This window comes from Acomys minous (genome assembly GCF_964271855.1).
Source record: "Acomys minous genome assembly, chromosome: 15".
NCBI lineage: Eukaryota > Metazoa > Chordata > Mammalia > Rodentia > Muridae > Acomys > Acomys minous.
Window position 1 is genome coordinate 50,551,576 of NC_140497.1, and position 14,370 is coordinate 50,565,945.

Here is a 14,370-nt window from a genome sequence, read left to right on the forward strand (position 1 = left end):
GAGATGTGTGTAATAGTGACTTTATGAGAGAATGATTTTGAATTCATAAAATATTCTCCAGCCTTTACCTCCTTCCAATGAGTGCTGACCACAGGAGCAGCCTTATATTTCCCAGTCTTCACTGCAATTCCCACAAGGCTGTATCAACTCATGCAAGGTACCAAGCAAGATTACATCATGCACCAGCAAGATCGCTCAGTGGGGAAAGGCCCTTGTCCCTCAGGTTTGGGGACCTGAGGTCAACCTACATCGAGGTGGAAGTGTTAGGGTCTGCTCTTTGTAACCTAGCTAAAACCATTCAGCATCCACCTTTGTTCGTAACGTGACATTAAGTTCAAACATTTTAAACTCTGCTTCCTAGTAATAGCTATTCGTAGCTGACACTAACAGACCCGGCCAGAGGGGCAAGTGAACCTCATATTTTACTACAAGTCAGTGGTGTTGTAACTCATGCTCTGTTATCTCCACCCTTGGCTCCACTCTGGTTGCACTCCATGTTGTCTCTGCACTTGGCTGTACCCTGGAAGACCCTAACCACCACCTCGCTTACCTCACTTGGGACCAATCAGCTTGAAGGTTAGCTGATAATACTTTGTCTAGTTAACCAAATGAACTATTACTGTCTCCCCCTCTTTGTCTTTTGCACTTGGTTTTCCTGTAAAAGACTGCCCTAAAATCAGACCGGCATCACAGTTTGCCTCCTGAGTCCACTGTGTCCCTGACCATGGTCAGTCTTGGGGTGTTGCATTCAATAAACCTTCCATATCTAACTGAGACCGGAGTCTGATTGGTTTGTGTGGCTATTCTCGGCCTACAACACAAGGAGAACCAACTTAACAAAGTCTTTTTTGGCCTCTACACCCACACCATGGTATGCATGTTCCTCCCACACATACACATCAGGTACTGGTGAGTGCATGCATTAATAAATCAATTCATTTACAAACCCAAGTCATAGCTGGACATAGCTGTAGTCCTAGCACTTGGAAGACTGAGGCAGAATAAATGCATGAGTTTGAAGCCAGCACACACCAAGCTACCCTAAGGTTCATAATAAGACCATGTCTCAAAAAAGAAAAAAAGAGAGCTACAAAAATAGTTGAGTCAGTAAGATGCTTGTCTTGCAAGCAGGAAGATCAGAGTTTGGTCTCCAGAACCCACTCTAGTAATCCCAGCACTGTGGATATAGAGGCAGTTAGGTCCCTGGGGTTCATTGGCCAACTAGCCTGGCATAACCAGCAGGTTCCAGACCAAAGAGAGACCATGTCTTTAAAAACAAGGCTGGAGAAGAGACTCCCTTAGCCTCACTCTTAGCTAAGGATCTGTGGCTGCAGATGGTTGCTGATGGCTGCTGAGGAGGAAGAGTCCACTTCTTTCAGGGGTATGGCCCCTCATCGGTGTCCCACGCTCTAGTGAATGGCTCTGCTCTCATGGGAATATGAGAATCATGAACTAAATTGTAGGAACCAGGCCCGACTGAGCTGCCTGCCTGTCTTGCTGTTTCATGTTCTGTTTCTAACAATTTCTGTGTCTGTGTTTATCTTGGTTAGCTAGTCGTGTTTACTGCTCTGAGAACGTGCCCCTCCCCTCCTCAGGACTTTTCCTCCTGTGTGCAATCACCTCTTGAGGGATTTCACCTGCGAGTGGTATTCCTGTTTTGCTGCCTATAAGAAGGCTCTTTGAAAACTGAATAAAGGTTGAAACCGCTGCTGCTGCTGCTCTTTTAGCATGAAGGACCCGCTGTGTTATTGTGTGTGTATGTGTGTGTGAGTTAAATCCGCTGTCCCTCGCCCTTGACTCGGTACCGTGGTGGCGAGGGCGCCACACTAAATCAATGGATTTTTGGAGGAGGAAATGAAGGAAGGAAAGAAGGAAGAAGGGAGGAAGGGTAGATATAAGGAAGGAGAGAGGAGGAGGTGAGGTGAGGAGAGAGAGAGAGAGAGAGAGAGAGAGAGAGAGAGAGAGAGAGAGATGGGAGAGAACTGTGCGCCTGTGTCAGGAGGTGTTGGACAGCTTTGTGACAGCAAAGGTGGATGTGACCAAACTACATTGTACACATGAATAAAACCCTCAAAGAATATAAAGAACATATATTTATATTTTAAGATAGACACACAAACACACATATTTATTTATTTAATGAAAGCCAAATGAGGGCTAAAAAGATGGCTCAGAGATTAAAAGCATTTGTTCTTGAAGAGGACATGGGTTAGATTCTCAGCACCCACATAGCAGCTCACAAACAACTGTAACCCTAGTTCCCAAGGTTTTCATTGCCCTCTTCTAACATCCAAGAGTACCAAGCATGCACATGGTGCACAGACACACTGGCAGGCAAAACACTCATTAACAAGGTAAATTAAAAACCAGTTTGGACCACTCCTACAAACCTATAATCAGGGTTGACCTCTGGCATTCTCTCTCTCTCTCTCTCTCTCTCTCTCTCTCTCTCTCTCTCTCTCTGTCTCTCTGTCTCTGTCTCTGTCTCTGTCTCTGTCTCTCTCTCCCTCACATCCTCAAAAAATGCAAAGCAGGAAAAAAAAGACCCCCAACTCATCATTTTGTTATTATTGTCTAACGATCAAGTTACTTCAGGTAATCAGAATCTGGTTCAGGGACCTCTTAGGAAGAAGTAATCAAGTCTTCATTTAATATTTAATTCCCAATTCAAGGGGATATGTTAATGAGCTGGGCTAATGTGGAACTTACAGTGCCTGAGGGTGCTGTAGCTTTGATTTCAGCTCTCACATAGGAAAAATTCCGCCTCTGTGTTTACCCTCACCTGCAAGCACTGTGCATGAAGCCATGTGTTTTCAGGAAAATTGGATTTGATTTTTGAAATGCTATTTTTAAGGTCCACTCTGCTTTGAGAAACAACACATAAATTTTAAAAAATAAAAGTTAAAAGTACAGTTCAGTGCCATACTACCACTGCCCTACCACTGCAACTTGAGCAGTAGAAGAATGGTGAGTCCGTATAGCCAGCCTGCCCTGTGCAATACTTATAGACTCTGTTGTCTTTGCTTAAAAGGAAGTGCATCCCTAGCCATCAAGTAAAGGTATCCATTGTTAGAATCACAGGCATCTTCTAAGGGTGAACATGGTACCGTTCACCTTTTTTTCCAGTGCTGCTGTCCAAGCCTAGAGCTTCATGGACAGACACCCAATGGGTCCATCATTAGTCCCGTTCACTATTTTTGTATTTGGTTTGGGGGTAGGGTCTCATGTAGCCCAGGCTGTCCTCAAGGTCACTATGTAGCAAAGGATGACCTAGAACTCCTGATGTTCTACCTCTCGATCCTAGATTTTTTCAGGTGGGCAACTCTATGACTGTCTTCCAGTCACTGTTTTCTTTCTCTTTCTCCTCCTTCTCCTTCTTCCCTTCCCTTATCTTCCTTCCTTCCTTTCTCTTTCCTCCTCCTCCTCTTCTTTTTGAGAGAGAGACAGGATTTGACTATGTAGCCCAGGCTGCCTAGAACTTGGTTTGTAGACCAGGATGACCTTGAACTCATAGATACGTATGCCACCATACACCCCTGTCCGCCCCATTGACTACTAACAGGCTTAAACATTCTGGTTCTTTTCTGTAATGGTGACATATTTCTGCTGACATGTGTCTGTTTCTTGCCAAGATTTTCTTACCAGAAAAAGATTTGTGTGATAGATGCTGTATCTGGAATGTGTGACTCATTGCATAGATGTTGTGGCAGGGAGAATATTGGCAGGGAAGGTCAGAACTACGGATCAAGTAGGATCAGTCAAGAAACCATTTCTTCTTTATCATCCCTTCGCTCAGTTTCCTTCAACCTTAAACTCTGTGAGGCTTAGTGAGGAGAAAACAAAGATGGGTTGCGGCCCACGAGGAAGACAGGGATGAGGACATGGCTCAGTGAGTAAGAGGCTTTCTGTGCAAATGTAAGAACTGGTGTTTAGGTGCACAGAATCCATGTAAATGCCAGGCATGGTAGTGAATTCCTGTAACCTTGGGACTATGGATGGAGGTTCAGAGAGGGGAGGACCCTGGGCAGCTTGCTGGGTAGCCAGTGTAGCTGAAACATCAAGCCATGGGCTCAGCAAAAGACCCTGTCTCAAAAAACAACACGGAGTGCAATAGAAGCATTCAACATCAACCTCTGGCTCGGCAGGTATGTGCTGGTGCAGCAATGCCTGTGTGCACATGTGAGCTCCTGCATAAGTGAATGCACACACAAGCATACACACACACACACATACACACACACACTTGCACACACATGCACAAGAAAGGTAGGGGGCTTATTTAATAAAGTATTTAATAGCCATTTTTTACTTGTAAAGGCTTAGTACTTTGAAGGACAAAGTGAAATATACCATACCTGGTCTGAAGACCTAACATGATGCTATAGAAATCAAATAGCTGTGTTGTTGAAATTGTGAGAGAATTATAGAGATACAAACTGATGGAACAGAATAGAAAGTTTCTAAATAGATCCTCACAAAAACAGTCACATGATTGTCAACAAAGATCCAAAGACCATTTAACTGAAAAAAAAAAAAAGGGATGTTTTTTTTCTTTACAAATGACACTTACCATGACTGGTGACATGGTCCAGTGGTTGAGAGCTTGCCTAATATGCACAAGTTTCCTGGACTTCAACTCCAGCATGCAAAAATAAATAAATAAAAATTTAAAATTCTGATTTGACTTCCACATGGAGAATAAATGAACTACTGCTGTGTTTTTATCTTAAATAACCTACAAAGGACTCTAGGCTCAGCCCCCAGCTGGGGATATTTGGCAGTGGTAGAAGCTTTAAGAGATAGTGCCTAGTGGAAGATTTTCCAGTCACTGGTGTCATGCTCTTGAAAGGGTTAGTGGGACTCCAACTTCTTCCTTTTTTTTTTATCATCTTAACTTTGAGGTGAACTGGTTAGCTCACTGCTGTGCACTTACTCAATGACTATAGATCTAAGGCAATGGGTTCAACTACTCAAGGACCGAAAACTTAAGAACAGCGATCTGGAATAAGCCGCTTTGCCCCTTAAACTGATGAGAGACTGTATTTGGTCTAAGAATTGTGATAGTGTTAATTATCAGCTTGGTAGACTCGAGAATCCCTGGGGAGACTCCTGTGGCTTTGGGAGGTTATCTATTGCATGACTTTACATGGGAAGACCCCGCCCACTGTTGAGTGGCACCATTCTCTGGAGATAGTGGGCTGTATAAGTGGAACAATGGCCATTTACTCAGCAAGGTTCCCACTGCCAGGCCCGATGATCTGATGATCTGGATTTGGTCCCTGAGAACAAAAATCCTCTGTGTGAACATGGTTGCACAGATACATATACATGCATGTACACACACTCACAAATATGCAAAATATAATTCTAGAAATGGAGAAAGGCAACTGAGCAACTTCTTACACTCCTTACTCTATTTCCTGGTGGTGGACATAACTAAACCAACTGCGTCAAGCCTTGGCTTTATGCTACTGTGGACTAGAAACCCTTGAGCTGTGAACCACAAGAGACCCTCTTGTCTTGAGGTGCTTCCGTCAGGGGGCTTTATTACAGCAACCGGAAGAGAAACTAAGACAGGAACTGAAAACTAACACAACTATACACATCATGGCAGGGTGTCTCTGTGTAGCCCTGGCTGCCCCGGAACTATCTTTGTAGCCCAGGCTGGCCTCAACTCACAGAGATCCGTCTACCTCTGCCTTCCAAGTGCTGGGATTTAAAGGTGTCAGCTCCCAAATTTTAACTTAGTTAATCTCAAGACTTAAACCTTTGGAAAAGCACATAGGAAAATGATTTGTGGTCTTGGGTTAGATAAATATTTCTTAGGATAGAAAGAACAAACCATTAAAATTTTTATGAATTAGACTTGAAAAGCTCTGATCTTAATCAATAGAGAAAGTGAATAGGCCAGATTCATGGCCCGAGTTCCCTTCTTGCTGGTAATCTATGGTGGCTGAGAGAAAAACAGGGATGGGCAACATGAAGAGAGACACCATGAGATGCTCTGCCATTTCTGACAGGACTACTGTGAATGATAGTCCTCTCCAACCACACACAACAAATACTAAGTCCCTTCTGTGGACCAGGCCCTGGCAGACCGTAAAGTACAACAGAAATGACCAGCCTGACTCTACCTTAAGATCAAAAGCCATCCTGTTGCAAGGTCGAAAAAAGTTCATCGCTATTTACTGTAAAACTTAAGTTAATCTGGAATTTGACATGTTCCACACCCTTTTCCTCCACCTTCGTAAGATAATATGTTCTGCCAAATAATTTTGAGGTGTTCTGCCAAGTTCATCTGGAAATTCTCCAGCCCTTGGAACCCCCTAGCTTTGCAGTTTTAGGGCTATAAAAGCCCTACTTCTGTTTTTGGGGATGGCCTCTCAAACCCCACATTTAAGGAAAGGCAGTTGCTGGACCAGCTATCCTGTGCATATTTAATAAACCTTGCTATAAATTTGAATAATTAGGGTGTTGGTCTTTACTCTCATTCAGTGGGATTAATATCATAAACAGGTAACTGGTGCAAAGAGAGGAAGATGAGTGGAGCTAAATTAGTGTTGAGTCTAAAACCAAATAACAGTGATTGAAGGGGGAAATGATAGGTCCATTTTACTCATGTACATAAATAAAATATTAGTGATCTGTGGTCTAAATGGGCTATTAAGATGTTATATATCATGATCTGGCTGGAGTTATTATCTTTTCAAAGCAAGAATGGTTCACCATCAGGGAAAACTGTAATTAGCCACTTTAGAAGATTGAAGATGAAAAAAAAATTACAATTATATAAATCAATGCAGGCAGAACAAAGCATTTGATAATTTTCAACAGCTGCTCATTGTTCAAGCAATTAGTAAAGGAGAATAAATGACAAGTCTCCTAAAGGTTATATGCCAACTTACAGCAGTATTTGATGGATGCATTGCTTAAAGATCAAACACTAGAAAAGAATCCTTATTTTTATGTGTATCTAATACAGTTAGTTCTATTGGCCCTGGAAAAACTAGTAGAAATAAAGAAGAAATGAGATGTGGTCTGGGGACATAGCTCACTCAGTTGGTATAAGAAGCTTGCTTAGCGTGTATGAAGCCCTAAGTCTGATGCCCTAGGACCACCTCAACTGCGTGTTATTATATGCACCTTTAAGCCTAGACTTGGGAGCTAAAAAACCAGAGGCTTAGAAGTTTGGAGTCATCCTAAGATACATACTGAGATCAAAGCCCAACCAAGGATACATGAGACTCTGCTGTCAAAAACAAAAGAAAGAAAGGGCGAGGGGGAGAAGAAAGGAAGGAAGGAAGTAAAAAGAAAGCAAAAGACAGAAAAAAATAAAATTAAAACTAAGCAACAAAACTGTCATTATTATAGATAATGTGTATTCCCACTTATAAGAAAATATCAGAATCATTAGAGAAACTAATAAAATTGATTCAGCATGGTTATTGCATATATCATTGCTTTTTATAAATAAAAAATTGTTTCTCTACATTAGAAAATGTTGCAAAAATTAAGATACCATTGACAGTTATAATAACTATGTAAGGCATCTAGGAATAAAAAGAACATTAAAAACTTCTATAAACACATTAAAAAGTAATAACAGAGCCAGGCCTGATGGCACACTGATAATTCCAGCAATTAGAAAGCCAAGGCAAGAAGAGTGTAGCAAGTTCAAGGACAGCCTAGACTACATTGTTAGACCCTGCATTAAAAAAAAAAAAAAGCAAGAAAAAAGGGATTGGGAATGTAGCTCAGTCATTTGAGTGCTTGCCTCAAATGTATAGTTGTTTGAATAAAAGCTATTCCCTTCCCCAGGCCTTTAGGGAGTGGCATTATTAGGAGATGTGGCCTTGTTGGAGTTGCTATGGTCTTGTTTGAGGAAGTGTGTCACTGTGGCGACAGGCTTTGATGTCTCAGATGCTCAAGTTAGACCCAGTGTGGTATTCTCTTCTGCTACCTGCAGGTCAAGATGCACAGCTCTCATCTCATCTCCAGCACCATGTCTGCCCGTGTGTCAACATGCTTCATGCCAAGATAATGAGCTAAACTGTAAGCCAATCCACATGAAATGTTTTCCCTTATAAGAGTCCTCATGGCCATGGAGTCTCTTAACAGTAATAGAAATCCTAACTAAGACATGTAGTATGCACAGAGGCCTGTAGTCATTCCTCCTAGTGTTGCACAAACCAATCATTGTAGCACATACCTGTTGTCCCAGCACACAGAAGCTAGACACCCCAGGATCTGACATCCAAGGATGTTCTTGTGAACACTGCCAAGTTTCAGGCTATCCAGGACTCCATAAGATTCTGTATCATTAAGGAAAAACAAATTTCTTGGGGGCAACAACAGCAGCAACAAAGCACTGTAATATTTTTGAGGCAACAATAATGTGCTTGTTTGGAGCTCAGTGTACGTAAAGTACAAAGAGCCCTTCATGTAATCCTTCATTTAATCCTCTAGTCTTGCAAAGAACACTTTATCATATTCAATGCAGTACCCACAGAATGGGACACTTATACCTGCTACTGGGAACGGAGCTGACTGACCAGCCTGGTTGTTGTACACGGAACCAGCATCTCAGTAGCTCTGAAAACCACAATTACCATTTGTTGCTCTCAGCCAGGCATGAGAAAAACAGCAGTCTACAGGCAAGTCTCTTCCTGCAGTATGGGTATTCTTCTGATGGGGGATGTTGGCTTAAGGACTCTCTGTTATCTTAGCTAAAACATCCTTAAGACTGTGCTGTGGGGGCTAAGGTTGTGGCTTATGGTAGATTATTTGCCTCGCATGGTCAAAGTATAAAAAACAAATATATTGCTGCAGTCTGAAACCACGTTATCCAATGCTTTTTCCTCCCCATTGCCCTTCACAGGAAGAGACCTAACTAGACCATACACAGACAACTCTTCCTGAATGTTATAGATGCCAGCATTGAGGTGGCATCCAATGATTTCCACCATCTGGGACTTGTATCTTTGCCTAATTCCTCTCCTCTGTGAAGTTGATGGGACCTAGAGACTTTCTTCCAGCTAATTGTACACAGCAAAGAGATGGGATGCCACTGCTGAGAATAAATTAGAACAACGGAAACCCACAAAATACATGCAAAGAACCCAATTTAGTGATTGGAGATGGAGACTGTAGATTCATTGAGTGCTTGCCCAGCATGCACAAAGCCCTGGATTCAGTCCCTGGGACCACATACCTCAGCTGTGGTGGTATACACCTATGATCCCAGCATTCAGGAGTCAGAGGCCAGAAGTCTGACTTTGAGATCGTCCTTGGCTATATAGTGAGTCTGAGGTCAGCCTAGGACATGTGAGACCCTTCCTCAATCTCTTTTTTTAAAAATTAATTTATTCATATTACATCTCAGTTGTTAGCCCATCCCATGTATCCTCCCATTCCTCCCTTCCTCCCACTTCCCCCTTACTCCCCTCCCCTCCCCTATGTCTGTGTCTGAGGGGGACCTCCTCCCCCTGTATATGCTCATAGGGTATCAAGTCTCTCCTTGGTGACCTATTATCTTTCCTCTGAGTGCCACCAGGCATCTCCATCCAAGGGACATGTTCAAATATGGGGCACCAGAGTTTGTGTGAAAGTTAGATCTCCTTCTCCACTCAACAGTGGAGAATGTCCTGTCCATCGGCTAGTCTGGGTAGGGGTTCGAGGTTTACTGCCTATTTTTTCCTTGGCTGTTGCCATAGTTTGCGGAGGACCCCAGGGCCCAGACTCGTCTGTAGTTTTCCAGGACCTGCTGGATCCTTCTATTTCCTCTTTCTCCCAGGCTTCTCACACCTAAAGTCTCAATAGGATGTCCTCCCCTCTTACCCACTATCCTGGTAGGTACAGTTTTTCATGGGGACTTACAACTTGGACTAGTGTCTCGATATAAGTGAGTATATACCATTTAGCTCTTTTTGCTTCTGTGTGAACTCACTCATTATGATAATTTCTAGTTCAATCCATTTGTCCACAAATTTTGGAAATTCCTTGTTTTTAATAGCTGAGTAGTATTCCATAGTGTAAATGTACCACAGTTTCTTTATCCATTCTTCTATTGAGGGACACGTAGGTTGTTTCCAAGTTCTGGCTATTATGAATAAGGCAGCTATGAACATGGTTGAGCCTATGTCCCTGTTGTGTGGTAGTGCATCCTCTGGGTATATTCCAAGGAGTGGAATAGCTGGGTCTTGAGGAAGCCCTATTCCCATTTTTCTGAGAAAGCACCAGATAGCTTTCCAAAGTGGTTGTACTAGTTTGCATTCCCACCAGCAATGCAGGAGTGTTCCTCTTTCTCCACACCCTCGCCAGCATGAGGTGTCAGTTGAGTTATTGATCTTAGCCATTCTGATGGGTGTAAGATGGAATCTCAGTATCGTTTTGATTTGCATTTCTCTGATGACTAAGGAGGTCGAGCATTTCTTTAAGTGTTTTTCAGCCATTTGATATTCCTCTGTTGAGAATTCTCTGTTTAGTTCTGCGCCCCATTTCTCTATTGGGTTATTTGGTTTGGTGGTGTTTAATTTCTTGAGTTCTTTATATATTTTGGATATTAGACCTTTGTCAGATGAAGAGTTGGTGAAGATCTTTTCCCAGTCTGTAGGCTGTCGCTTTGTTCTCTTGACAGTGTCACCTGCCTTACAGAAGCTTCTCAGCCTCATGAGGTCCCATTTATTAATTGTTGATGTTAAGGCCTGGGCTGTTGGTGTTCTGTTCAGGAAGTTGTCTCCTGTGCCTATGAGTTCCAGACTCTTCCCCACTTTTTCTTCTAACTGGGTTAATGTCTGTGGTTTTATGTTGAGGTCTTTAATCCACTTGGACTTGAGTTTTGTGCATGGTGACTAATAGGGGTCTAATTGTGTTTTTCTACATGTAGACATCCAGTTAGACCAGCACCATTTGTTGAAGATGCTGTCATTTTTCCATTGAATGGATTTGGCTTCTTTGTCGAAAATCAAGTGAGCAAATGTGTGTGGATTCATCTCTGGGTCTTCAGTTCGATTCCATTGATCCACTAGCCTATTGCTGTGCCAGTACCATGCTATTTTAATTACTATTGCTCTATAGTACAACTTGAGATCAGGTATGGAGATTCCTCCAGAGGATCTTTTATTGTATAGGATTGTTTTTGCTATTCTGGGCTTTTTGTTTCTCCATATGAAGTTGAGAATTGTTCTTTCAATATCTTCAAAATATTTTGTAGGTATTCTGACAGGGATTACATTGAATCTGTAAATTGCTTTTGGTAAGATGGCCATTTTTACTATGTTAATTCTTCCGATCCATGAACAAGGTAGATCCTGCCATCTTCTGATGTCATTTTCAATCTCTTTCTTCAGAGGTTTAAAGTTTTTTTCAAATAAATCCTTCACTTGCTTGGTTAGGGTTATTCCTAGATATTTTATATTGCTTGTGGCTATCGTGAAGGGAGTAATTTTTCTAATTTCTTCCTCTGCCTGTTTGTCATTTGTATATAGGAAAGCTACTGACTTTTTGGAGTTTATTTTGTATCCTGCCAGTTTGCTGAAGGTGTTTATCAGCTGTAGGAGTTCTCTGGTGGAATTTTGAGGGTCACTTATATACACTATCATATCATCTGCAAATAGGGATAATTTTACTTCTTCCTTTCCCATTTGGATCCCCATGATCTCCTTTTGATGTCTTATTGCTCTGGCTAGAACTTCAAGAACTATATTGAAGAGATATGGGGAAAGTGGGCAGCCTTGTCTGGTCCCCGATTTTAGAGGGATTTCCTTGAGTATCTCTCCATTTAATTTAATGTTGGCTATTGGTTTGCTGTATATAGCCTTTATTGTGTTTAGAAAATTGCCTGTATTCCCGATCTCTCCAGAACTTTAAACATAAATGGGTGTTGGATTTTGTCAAATGCTTTTTCTGCATCTAAAGAGATGATCATGTGGTTTTTCTCTTTCAGTTTGTTTATATGGTGGATTACATTGATGGATTTCCGTATGTTAAACCATCCCTGCATTCCTGGAATGAAGCCTACATGGTCATGGTGAATGATGTCTTTGATATGCTGTTGTATTCGCTTTGCGAGTATTTTGTTGAATATTTTTGCATCAATGTTCATAAGAGAAATTGGTCTGAAATTCTCTTTTTTTGTTGGGTCTTTGTGGGGTTTAGGTATCAATGTGACTGTGGCCTCATAGAAGGAGTTTGGTAATATTCCGTCCATTTCTATCTTTCGGAATAGCTTGAATAGTATCGGTATTAGCTCCTCTTTGAAGGACTGGTAGAATTCTGCGCTGAAACCATCTGGCCCTGGGCTTTTTTTGGTTGGGAGACTATCAATGGTTGCTTCTATTTCTACAGGCGAAATAGGGCTATTTAATTTGTTTATCTGGTCTTGGTTCAATTTTGGTAAATGGAATCGGTCGAGAAATTTGTCCATTTCCCTTAAATTTTCAAATTTTGTGGCATAAATGTCTTTGAAGTAGGTCCTTACGATTCTTTGTATTTTTTCGGTGTCTGTTGTTATGTCTCCCTTTTCATTTATGATTTTGTAAATTTGGATAGTGTTTCTTTGTCTTTTAGTTAGATTGGCTAAGGGTTTGTCTATCTTGTTAATTTTCTCAAAGAACCAGCTCTTGGTTTTGTTGATTCTTTGGATTGTTCTCTTTGTTTCTAATTTATTGATTTCAGCACTGAGTTTGATTATTTCCAGGCGTCTACTCCTCTTGGGTGTTTCTGCTTTTTTTTTTTTCTAGGGCTTCCAGATGTGTTGTTAAGTTGTTTATGTGGGATGCTTCCATTTTCTTTTTAAAGGCACTTAGTGCTATGAATTTTCCTCTTAGCACTGCTTTCAATGTGTCCCACAAATTTGGGTATGTTGTTCCATCATTTTCATTGAATTTCAGGAAGTCTTTTATTTCTTCCCTTATTTCCCTTCCTCAATCTCAAATACAAGAAAGCATGAACATCATAGAGTCCTCCTGGAGATGGATGTCATGTGTACAGTGAATGTTAAAAACCCTTTATCCATAGCTCTAACCTCCTTAAAAACCAGAGACTTAAAAACAAACAAACAGCCGGGCGTGGTGGCACACACCTTTAATCCCAGCACTCAGGAGGCAGAGGCAGGCAGATCGCTGTGAGTTCGAGGCCAGCCTGGTCTACAGAGTGAGTCCAGGACAGCCAAGGCTACACAGAGAAACCCTGTCTCCGAAAGGGGGAAAAAAAACCCCAAACAAAAAACAAACAAACAAAACCTTACCATCACTTCAAACTTGAACACATACATTTTTTTTCTTTGCTGTGAGGGAAAGACAGCTCTTACAACACAAGCTGGTATCCAAAGAGGATCGCGTGGCAAGAAACTATGAGCTAATGTTGGACAACAGCTCAGGAAGGAACCAAGCCAGTAACGCAATGACCTAGCACGTACTGACTGAATCTTGACAGCAAACTCATGAGTGAAATTGGCTGCATCTATTCCTCATGTCAAGTATGATCAGAAAATGAAATCACAGCTCCCACTTACATTGAACGCTTGGATATGAGGATGAGCTCATTACAATAAATGTCAACCACTGACCACTAAGGATTGATTGATTCTTCTGGCAGTACTGGATCAATGGGTGTCGCCTTTCTCCTTCACCACTCTGTACACAACTCGTGAAGCTCTGCATGGTGGAAGAGAAAGACCTTCCCAAATGGCAGAAGCTTTGGTTTTATGATTTTATTTTATTTTTAATTATGTATATATTTGCATGCGCACATGAATACATGTACCTGTAGAGACTGGAAGAGAGCTGCAAACCCTGGAATGGGAGTTACAAAGGGTTGGGAACCGGAACCCCAGTGTAGGCAGTGGGAACCAAACTTGGGTACTCGGCAGAAGCAATAGGCACTGTTCACCACTGAACCATCTCTCCACCCAGAAGGATCATTCTAGAGTTAAGGGAAGATAAGTAGCTGTGCTCCTTTGCTAGAAACTACAGAAAAGCTTGTGTTGGAGCCTTGTAATAAACTTTGAAACATAGGAACCCAGCTGAGCCAATCCCAATTTTCTGGTCAACAAACACCTGGGGTGTTAAGTGTGTATATCTTGGCGTGTCACTCAATTCAGGGGCAGTATCCATGTTGTAGTAGCCAATGAAGCCCACTATCTTGCCTTCCTCACAGATGTTTTCTCCAAGGAATTTTCTTTGTTAAACATCATCTTACAACCTGTTTTTTAGAGGACACAGCTGTAATGAATCTCTCATTACAAACTAGAAAACTAGTATACCAAGAGGTAAAGAATTTTTCCCAAGATGAAATGAGTAGTAAGTAGAAAAACAAATATTCATATTTGCACTTCAAAGTCCAGCTCTATGTGAAGTCACTGGTAGCCTC